Source organism: Benincasa hispida, chromosome 2, assembly GCF_009727055.1.
Source record: "Benincasa hispida cultivar B227 chromosome 2, ASM972705v1, whole genome shotgun sequence".
NCBI classification, from domain to species: Eukaryota; Viridiplantae; Streptophyta; class Magnoliopsida; order Cucurbitales; family Cucurbitaceae; genus Benincasa; species Benincasa hispida.
Genome location: NC_052350.1, coordinates 59,723,479 through 59,734,661, shown reverse-complemented (window position 1 = coordinate 59,734,661; position 11,183 = coordinate 59,723,479). Strand labels below are relative to the sequence as shown.

General features: G+C 32.4%; 1 long non-coding RNA gene across 2 annotated transcripts; it reads left to right on the top strand.

The window, feature by feature from the left end:
* The first annotated feature begins 6,116 nt into the window (after positions 1-6,116).
* LOC120071545 lies at positions 6,117-8,111 on the top strand. 2 transcript variants are annotated; one of them, XR_005480284.1, is made up of 3 exons: positions 6,117-6,301; positions 6,398-6,747; positions 8,070-8,111. It is a non-coding gene; the product is annotated as an uncharacterized LOC120071545 (long non-coding RNA). The 2 variants fall into 2 exon arrangements; XR_005480283.1 differs by lacking the exon at positions 8,070-8,111 and having other exon boundaries at positions 6,398-7,117.
* Positions 8,112-11,183: the final 3,072 nt, after the last annotated feature.

Here is an 11,183-nt window from a genome sequence, read left to right as displayed (position 1 = left end):
AAGCATGAGCTACAAGCCATACACATTTCTTCTTTTCATGTTCACCTGCAATAAATAAAGAAGAATTGAGTGATTTGGAGACATGCATTCTACTGAAATTTGAGAGAAAATTTAGGCTAAAGAGGAGTTCTTCAAAAGTGAGTGTTGTTGTGAGCTTCTCCTTGCGTTTTACATTGCTTCAAGCTGTTCTTAAGTCCCACAACTCGATCTAAAGTTCCAAGAGGATAGTGTGGAAGATTTTGAGGTGGTTCACGGTGATCTTTGGAGAAGACTACTGCTGATTGATCGAGATCTTGAAGAGTTCTACAAAGGTATTATCTAAAACTCTCTTATTTAGATGAACATGCTTTAGTTTCTATCAAAATTAGTGAATTTGAATGCTTATTAATCCTTGTTACTTTCGCTGCATGTTATTACACTCTTACAATTCCAAGCGTTGCAATGCTGCGTTGATCACTATATATTCCTCTTCTCGGCCCTAGGTCGTGATATGCCGAATTTTAAAGGCCAAATCAATGGAGGCCGAAGTTAATCTTCATTCTTCTTCTATTCCCTTCAATTTTTAGTATCCTTAGGTTAGTTTTGCTTTTTATTTAGGGTTGTAATTGATGGATTGGAGATTCGTTCTTGATTTGTCTATGAATTGAGAGGTAATCTCTATCTAATTTCTTTAAGCAAGAGCCTTATGTTAATTCGTGGAGGTTTTCTAATTAATTTAACTGTACTCTTGTGAATTCTTTGGATGGATTCGTTTCAATATTAATAGAGTTTTGATGAATTCTTCTGATAAATTTATCTGTTGAAAATTCTTGTTTGCAAAATCGTCATAGCCTGTGCAATATTGATTGATTAAGTTGAACGTATTAGGATCGCATGTGTGAAGCCTAGACTTTTTCTGACCAAATGCATGTATGCCCTAATATAATCCTTCCCAGATAAATCATGCTATAAGATATGGCTTTCCGGCTTGTAGTATGTCTCAACAATTGAACCCTTTCTTTATGCTTTTCAGTTTTAATTTGTATGTCGCTAAGAAGGAAAAGTTTTAAACTGAATTAGGGCTGATTTAGATTTTTATCAAAATTGGCTAATTGGACTATTAGATTTTCTAATAGGTTGAGGGGTTGACAAATTTCGTATAATTAATTGATGCCTAATGAAAGAAATTGCATAGGAACTCTCGCTTGCTCTAGAAATTAGATAGACTTCTATTCTAGATTACATTTACTCATTTTATTTTAATTTCACGCATGTTATCTCTTCCACATCAAAATCCCCTATTTATTGCTCTAGTTAGAAAATTAACTTAATGAAACCAATCGCGCTTCTCTGCGGATCGACTCGAACTTGCCACTGTTGCTACGTTTTAATAGTAATAGAAGTAGTTCGGTATTTATAAATTTTCTTTTGTTTCGGTTTGGAGTCGAATTAGCGACATTGATTCTCGATCCGAACAATGCATCAGAGGTTTTTCAGCTGGAAGTTTCAAGAGTTCAAAAGTAGGTTTTTAGCTTAAAAACCATTGCCTCCTCTTCTTTGTTCCCTAATTCAAGCTTATTTTGAGTCCCACAACTCAATCTAAGGCACCAAGATGATAGTGGAGAAGACTTTATGGTGGTTCACATCTATAGGAAGGGAGAATTGCAGCTGAAATTCGTGATTCAAGGGTATCTTCAAAGGTTAGTGTTTGGAGTCAAAATTAATGAATTAGAATGCTTATGATCCTGTTTTGCTTTTGTTTGCTTCCTGAATCCAAATAATTTTCCTAATGAGTCTATTTATTTAGAATTTTTTTTTGGAGATTTACTTGTTAGTGAAAAGGGCAAAGCAATTGTCTCAAGTGTGGAAGAAGTGAGCATCAATGAAAAGAAGGAAGATGATTCTTCATCCATGCCTAAAGAGTGGAGATATGCTTCATCCTATCACAAGGATTTGATTCTTGGTGATCCGAACAAGGTGTGAAAACTCATTCTTCTCTTAATTTATTTAGTAATCTTGCTTTTTTTTCTCAAATTGAACCTAAAAGTTCTAAAGATGCCGAATGTGATGAGGTTTAGATTTTAGCTATGCAAGAAGAATTAAATCAATTTAAAACGAACAAAGATTGGGAATTAGTCTTTAGGCCTTCTAATGCATCTATAATTGGAACTAAATGGGTATTTATAAATAAAATGGATGAAGATGGAAATATCATTAGAAATAAAGCTAGACTTGTAGCTCAAGGTTATTGTCAAGAAGAATGTATAGATTATGGAGAAACTTTTGCACCGTTTGCTAGATCAGAAGCTATTAGAATGTTTCTTGCTTTTGCCTCTTATAAGAATTTCATTTTGTATCAAGTGGATGTGAAGAGTGTCATTTTAAATGATTATATTGTGGAGGAAGTTTATGTAGAACAACCTCGGGGTTTTGAAAGTTTTGATCTGCCTAATCATATTTATAAGTTGAAAAAATACTCTTTATGGCTTAAAACAAGCCTCAAGAGCTTGGTATGATAGGCTTAACAACTTTTTATGTAAGAATGACTTTAAAATAGGAAATACTACTCTCTTTATTAAGGTTAAGGATAATGATGTGCTTTTAGTGCAAATATATGTAGATGATATTATATTTGGTTCTACTAATCCATCTTTGTATGAAGAATTTTCTAAGTGTATGCATAGTGAGTTTGAGATGAGTATGATGGGAGAACTTAGTTTCTTCCTTGGACTCCAAATCAAACAACTCAAGAAATGGTATCTTCATAAGCCAATAAAAATACACAAGGGATTTTCTCAAGAAGCTTGACAAAAATGAAAAAGGAAAATGTGTAGACATAAAAACTTATCGAGGTATGATCGGATCTTTAGTTTATCTGATCGCTAGTAGACCCGATATCATGTTTAATGTATGCCTATGTGCTATATTTCAATCTTATCCTAAGGAATCACATTTGCATGCCGTTAAAAAAATATTTAAATATTTTCTTGGAACTATTGATGTAGGCTTATAGTATCCTAAAAATGTCGAATTTCATTTAGTTGGATATTCCGATGCGGATTTTGACAGTAGTTTACTTGACTGTGAGAGTACTAATGGGACTTGCCAATTTCTTGGTAGTTCTTTAGTATCTTGGTTTAGTAAAAAGCAAAATTCAGTTGTTTTGTCCACTACCGAAGCGGAATATATTGCAGTTGTTAGTTGTTTGCACAAATTCTTTGGATGAAACAAACTCTTTGTGATTTTGGATTAAAGTTTGATAGTGCGCTCATATTTTGTGATAATACTAGTGCTATTAATTTGACCAAAAATCCTATACATCATTCTAGGACTAAGCATATTGATATTGGGCATCACTTTATTAGAGAGCATGTGCAAAATGGTAATATTACTCTTGAATTTGTAATCTCTAATAATCAATTAGCAGATATTTTTACCACAGCATTTGAATGAAGAAAGTTTTTGCAAAAATAGGCTTGAGTTTAGTATCATTTGTTGTGATGCATCTTGATTTCCTATCTTACTTGAAATTATTATATAATGTATATAGATTAGGGGAGAATTTGGAAACTTTGTATGTGTCCTTGTTTTTAGGGGAGGCATTTATGTGTTTATTGTTCTTTTTTATGATTCCAAAGGGAGAGAAGTACAAGAAAAATATGTTACCATTGTGTTGAATGATTGTTTCTATTGAATGTATTGTTTAGAGGGAGAATTAGTTAAATGAAAGAAGTTAAGTCTTTTGAATGAATTTGAAGCATGATCTTTGAAGTGATATGTATATTTGATATTGAAATTACTTGTTAATCACATGTGTTGCTATGCTTATGTTCATTTCAAGTTATTTTTCTTCTATGGTTTGTCATCATAAAAAATGGGAGATTATTGTCCTTTTTACCTGTAATCTCAAATTAATTAATTTTAATTAATTGATTGATTGATGTTTTGATGATAACAAACCTGATTTTATTTACTAATAATTTTATTATTTTGAATAGTTCATAGTGTAGGGCTCGGAATAACAATTCTGACGCATCTTAAATCACCCAAATCGGAGTTCGGATGAAAAGATATAGCAAAAAGAAGAGTAATGGAAAATAACTGAGACGGTGACGTGACGAATTAATAATGAAATTGGACCAATTAGAGAGTGTCACTTGAAGAAATGTAGGAGTGACACAGGGTGGGTTTTTTATTTTTGGATTGTTTAAAAAAATGAATTTAATACTATTTTATGTTTGTGTCTAACGGTTAGTTTTTGACAAATAGTGGGATCTTGTTTTTTTGTTGGGTATATATATATATATGTATGTATGTATTTTTATTTGTGTCTAACGGCCGAGTTTAAATTTTCACCATTCAATTTAACTTTTTTTAACAATCCAATGGCCCAAATTAAAATCCACCTTTTACCTCATTTCCTTCTTTTTTTATACTTCATCTTCCCAAAAAAAAAAAAAAAAAAAACTACTTTTGTTTAAATCATTTGACCCTCTCTTTGTTTGTTTACAACGATTAAGGCATAAGCATTCATATAGATTAGCACAAGTCTAAACTTTTAAGTAAAGCATGTGCTACATAAACATTTAAAAAAAAAAAAAAAAAATCAACTTTTCACATTTTACAATCCTCAAAATTAGTAAAAAAAAAAAAACCATTATTGTTACTCTTTTTACAAGCTTTCAATTTTCTTTCTTTTCAGCTAATTCTTTAGAGAAATTTCTATTGTATTATGAGGATTAAAATGTGTCAGCTCAAACTTGTATATCCACTATTTTTAGAGAGTTTTTATTACATGATTTAAAGCTTCAAAAGTATTGTAACGGTTGGATTCTAACCCGTGGAAAAGATTGGGTTTTCTCTTGAACCTGAGCAATGTAGCGGTTTGGCTCTCATTCGTGGAAAGAGTCAAAGTAGATTTTTTAATTGAAATCTCAAGAGGCATTTGGAAAAGTGGATGTAGGTCATGTTTGACCAAACCACTATAAAAATCACGGTATCTTCTTATCTAACTCTTTCCTAGTTATTTTTGCATTTAATTTTAATTGCTTGCTCTTGTTGGTTGATATGGATTAAACAGATTATCACTTTTTTTTATTAATATTGTTATTTGGTATCAATTAGGGTTTTTTTAAAAAAAAAAAACTCAATTTAAAAATTATCTAATTGGTTTAAATTGAGCATATTTAGGAAAATTTTAATCAAACCCTATTTACCCCTCTAGGGTTTCCGTACCGGTCCAATAATATATAATATATATATCTTTAAAGTTTGATTAATTTGTGAATAATAGCATTGCAACGCTCTAAGGGCTAAGAACAGTGCTGCGAGGCAGAGGCTTCTTCTGCTACAAGCTGCTGAGCTTGCTTCAAATCTTCTTCAATTACAACCTAATTGCAACTCTACTGACTCTAACAAATTTACAAACACTTAATCACACATTAAGGCTCATAAACAAAGAGCCAATTACAACAATTATCATTTAATTGAAGAGGAATCTAATGCCAAAATTAAAATTATCTATATCAGCACCCACTTTTACAACTTATGAAAAACACTCATCATACTTAAATTAACGTAAATTGAGTACTTAAATCATGCTTTGATACCAATTGATGGTGTTGACGATCAATGAGCGGAAGCAAACAGAATCATTAATGTAACATCCCAAGCTTTTCATAATTTGAATTATGTTTTTCGGCAAAATTCAAGGATAATTTTGTTATTTTCAAAATTCAGTTTTGTTTAAAGGGAAGATTTGGACTTATGTCGCAATTAATTTAATTTTGAGTAAGTTAATTTTTAGTTAATGTCGAGAATTTAATTTAAATTTAGAAAATTTAATTTGATTGGTGTTTGAAGAGAAAAAGGGAAGAGTTTTAGAAATAGATATAGTCATGTTTATATATTTGTATGGAAGAAAAGAATAAAATAAAATAGTTTAGAATAAGATAAAATAAAATTTTATTTTATTTATTTATTTTAGAATCCCTTCTCCCCCGATTTTTCTTCTTTCTTCCTCGCATCCGGCAGCTCGCGTCCCTCTCCTTCCCCTAGTAGAAGCCAGCCACCGCGACCTGTCTCCGTTGAAGCTGGCGCCGCCGTTCGCATGCCCTCATCAGCACTGTTGAAGTTCGCCGTCGGCCTGTGTTCGTTTTTCTCTCCCCGAATTTCGTCTCACTGTCTCTGCCCGTTGCTTTCTCTCTCCTTCATGCGTCTGAACGTTGCCCAGCTCAATCGGTCGTCCGTTTGCTAATCTGGTGTTACCAATCCTCTATTGTTGTCAAGAGTTGTCGTGAGCTTCGCCAAATTTTGATTTGGGGTAAGATTTTATTATTTTAGTTAGATTTATTGGCCAATGATGTTTTGCTTCAATTTATTGATGCGCATTTGTTTGGACTTTAAATTCGAGTTTTAGGGAAAGTTTGGAAGTTAAAAGTGTGCCGTTCAGAGGATTTGGAAGTGGTTTCAATAAGATTTTGGTGAGTCTTAAGACTTTGTCCCCTTTTGGATTAAGATTAATTGTTGAAGGTTTATTTATTAATTTCTGGTTGTGACCCCTATTTAGATTGGATTATTTGATCGAAGTTCGAAGTGGTTTTGGATCAAACCGATAAGTAACATGGTGTTGTCATCACTTAAATGAGTGTTTGGGATTTTGTCGAAAGTTAGAATAAATTTGGTTTATAAATTTTAGGGTTTGATTCAAGATTTATTTGGGCTAAGAGGAGACAAGCCTGCTTGAACATATTTAGACTTGAATTTAAGGTAAGTAATCTTATTACTTGTGTCAGACGATAAGATTAAGGATAATTTTGTTGGTTCTGAGATTAAATGAACTGTTTAGAAAGAATATATGAGTATGTGATAATATGTCTGAAGCATATTATACGTATGAGCATGATTTAGAAATTTTACGAGGTATATTAAGAGAACGATTGAGTTTGGGCTTAAATTATGAGATAAGTAACACTACTACTGAAATTCCATAGTGCTAGACGAAAATTAGTTATATGTTGATGTACATGTTTTCATGAAATTTATTTTTGGATCTATGAATGTATATCGTGTGATTTACCATGAAATTATGAATGACCCATTATGTGGATATTTTAAAGAGTCTAGTGCATGAAAGAGATGTACTTGGGTCAATTCATTTTTTTAAAGATTATACATGTTTGTCTAGACTGGTTTGCATGATATTATTTACAAGATTTTATAGGACTTGTGAATAGGTAAATGTTACATGTAATATGATCTTGGATGTGATCTCTTTTCCTTTCTAATATTTGATTTATTTGAGTGCATGAAAGTGATGCAAGTCTAAGGGCACTAGTGCGTGAAAGAGATGTACTAGGGCCTGTATGTATGAATGTGATACATACCTAGAGGGGGTTGAGGTGTACGAAAGAGGACTTAATATACCTACAGATCATGAGCTCCAACGATCTAAGATTAATTGGTTAAACTCTTTAAATCGAATTAATCACCATTTGTTAACTACCAAGTCACTCCACTAAAGTCTAGTAACTGCACTCTCTTCACTGTAGATATATTTTTGTCTACTTGATTTAACCATGATCAATAAGTCAACCTTTCACAGATTGTTCATAATCACGACTGGGTCAAAAGTTGTTTTACCCCCAAGATCACATCTTGCTCCTTAAGTCTCACTGATCCTCTAATGAACCATTGGTTTGTGATCCAATCACCAAACCGAGTCCCTCTCGGTCCAATGAGAGGGTGGAGCCTCTTATTCAGGATCCGGAGTCAGCAATTAAGGAAACAACCTCTCTATTACCCCTAAAAGTTGGTAGGAGTGAATTTCGTCTTGCACCCTATGTCCCTGGCTATCTACCCGTTTTTACCCCTAAAATCGGGGGCTTATTGAGCCGGCGCTGTTGAGTACTCCCCCACCCATGCAAATTTAAGGATAATCCCGAATAAATAAGAGTTCATAGTTAGCTCAGGATTAAGGTCAAGTTACCTAAGTTATTGCTTTGAAATAGTCAGTCTTAAACAGTAAACAATATTAAAAAGTAAGAGTGATTTATTTCTTAGTCTGGTTCTTATACAAACTCTTTGTACAGGACGCCTTCACTTGCATGTCTCCACATGAACGATTTAGGATTACATCATTTGTACTAAATACAAAGTAGGTCGCATCCGATAATGTTCCCAGAATAAGGTACTGAGTTTTATCCATATACTATAGACTGTTTTGACAATCTACTCAACCTTAATCCACTTTTATGTTTCCACATAAAGTCCAAGTACTCATGTAATAACCATGGATCTTAGTTTATTGAATTTATGTTCTTTCTAAAATGAAATGAGTAATTCATACATTCAACAACAATTATTTTTTTTTAATTAAACCTCAATAACATCTTTATTGATAATAGAATAAGTTTATAGTTTACAAACCACGAGTTTTAGGACATAAAACCCAATAAACCCAACCCTACCCCGCCCATGTACACTCCGAAAAACAAGGAATAAATGGTTTTGGAATAATTTGAATTGTTCAAATTATTTAAAGGATATAGAAGTGTGGTTTATATTAATGTGATTAATATAAAGTATAATGTATATTGATACATTATAATTCATTATAAATATGATTTATAATTAATACTATATATATGAGAGACATAAATATTTAAATAAGATTAAAATTATAATATATATATATATATATACACACATTATAATAGGAAGTTAATTTTAAATTAGATTCAAAATTATACTTTATAATATGAGAACAATATATTTGAATGAGATTCAAACGAGATTTATATAATTATTATAAGTTAAAATTAATATGAATGAGATTCATATTAAAATCATAGGTTATTTAAGAAGATATTATTTGAATATGATTCAAATTAAATTAAATATATAACATTTCATTATTAATCAATCAATTAATATTATTATTCAATTATATATTAAAGAGAAATTATTGAAATTTGTAAAAATGTTGAAAATATTTACAAGATATAATAAAATTTTAGAACTATCGCTGATAGACGCTAATGACTTCTATCAGTGTTTATCTATGTCATTGATAGCCACTGATAGAAGTCTATCAGTGTCTATCAACGTCTATCATTGATAGTTTTAAAATTTTGCTAAATTTTGTAAATATTTTGATGTATTTTTCTATATTTGAAAACAGACTTATATTAAATTAGATTTAATATATCATTAAATAATATAAAAATTAGAATGTGAGTTATTCTATGCATAATGGAAGGGAGTTATAACTCCCTCTCCATTAATCACTTCTCATTTTTTGAATAATTTCTATGGGATTCTGTAAAAAAAAAAGTTACATAATAACAAAGTGTTGGGTTGATACCCTAAATCTTGTTGGGTTCTGTAGTTTGTAATTGTAATATACAAACAATTCGTTTATTTAATAAAATATGAGATGTTTTATTTGACATTTAGTAGCATTAAACCCACAAACCAATAAACTAACATCCAAAATTATCATCTGTAGCTTAAACATGTATGTAGAGACATACAGGTAGATCATGTTTAAGTGATAACTGATAACTTGTAGAAATACAAGTTGTTTATGCCACCTTATTTAGATATTGCGGCCAAAAGTTAGTAAATATGCACCGATTGTATGAAAATTAGCCTAGTATTACAATAATTATGAATGTTTGCAATTACACCCACTAACATCATAAAGATGGAAGACGAGCTGAATTTTACTCTGTTTTGCAGGAGACCAAGTCACCGTTTGCGCTCAAGGCTCACGAGAAACTGATCAACGCATCTCTGTCACATTGCGCCCATCAATCAACAATGAAGAGACGATTACCGCAATGCGATAGTTGATCTAGAGTTGTGTTTCAACCGCATGCGGTAATAAAAACAACACTGCATGCGAATCCATGATCGAAAGATGCAGTTGAGCAATGCAAAAGCGGAGGATTGAGACATGTGTACAACTAACAGTTGTGCAGAATTGACGGGAAGAAGACGAGATAAGGCCGAGAGGTGAATCTCAGATCTAATCTACCAAACACCCGATTGAAAGCTCTGTGCAAAGATCCCTGCTACCGGTGGAGCAAGCCTGAGAGGGAAGCTCTTCCTACCATCAAATTCATCCTATCCGGCAAGCAGATCTCCATCGAATCTTGGCACTTGTTTGTATCTGTTATATCTCTTTCATCGTTGTATTTCATGTTTCCTTTATCTTTTCAATCATGCACCATGTATCAAACGCTTAATAGAGATATTAAATATTTTGATAGCTTTCATTTATCATTTTATGTCTATTTCTGTTCACCCGTCAATCACTTTCTTCATGATGTCTTCTTAATTCCCTGATAAGCAATATGAATTAACCAAGTACTTAATCTGTGTTAAAGATATAAAATGCGTTTAGCTAAGGCATGCTAGACGGCATCTTCACCTGTGAGAGCAAAAGTGAAGATGTCATTCTGATCTATCGAGAAAAGGTCAAAAGAATGCGTTAACTAAAGAGAGTAGTACTTTCAGACATGGAAGCAACCTTGCGTCGATTACGTTAGTCTTCGTTTCACCAAAGACATGTGGAAGCGCAACCGATCACTGAAAGGTGTACGCTAAGAGAAGAGCGGAACAACATTTGGAGCTTCAACGCAACTGAGAACTTGCGTTGTTTATATTATTTGTCTTTCTTTTTCTATTCTGTTCATAAGACTTGCCGCAGCATTCCACGTCTTTGCACAACTTTCCCAGCTAGCCTTGACCCCAGCATCTTGTAACATGAAACTTGTACCTTGTAACATCTAGCTTAGGTTTATTGTATTTCATTTTATTTTCGCATCTTTACTGCTTTACTTTATTTTATCGCAATTTATATACCTGTACAAACACATTTTTAAAGATTGAAAACCTGGTCGCATATATCATGAACATACCACAATAACCTAAATCAGTCCCCATGTTCGACCTCGGATCACATCGAGAAACTTGCGATGGAATTACACTTGGTTCTATCGTAAGGAAACTTGTGACAATGCATGACATACTACGTGAACACCCATCATTAATGCATATCTAACGGTAGTATCGCATCATTTCCAGCATAGAACATCATCAATCATATCTATAAAAAACTGCGTTACAAGTTTATGGTGTCGTTGTCGGGGACTTGGTTAACGGCTTATTGTTTGAATATTTTCATGTTATGTGCAGGA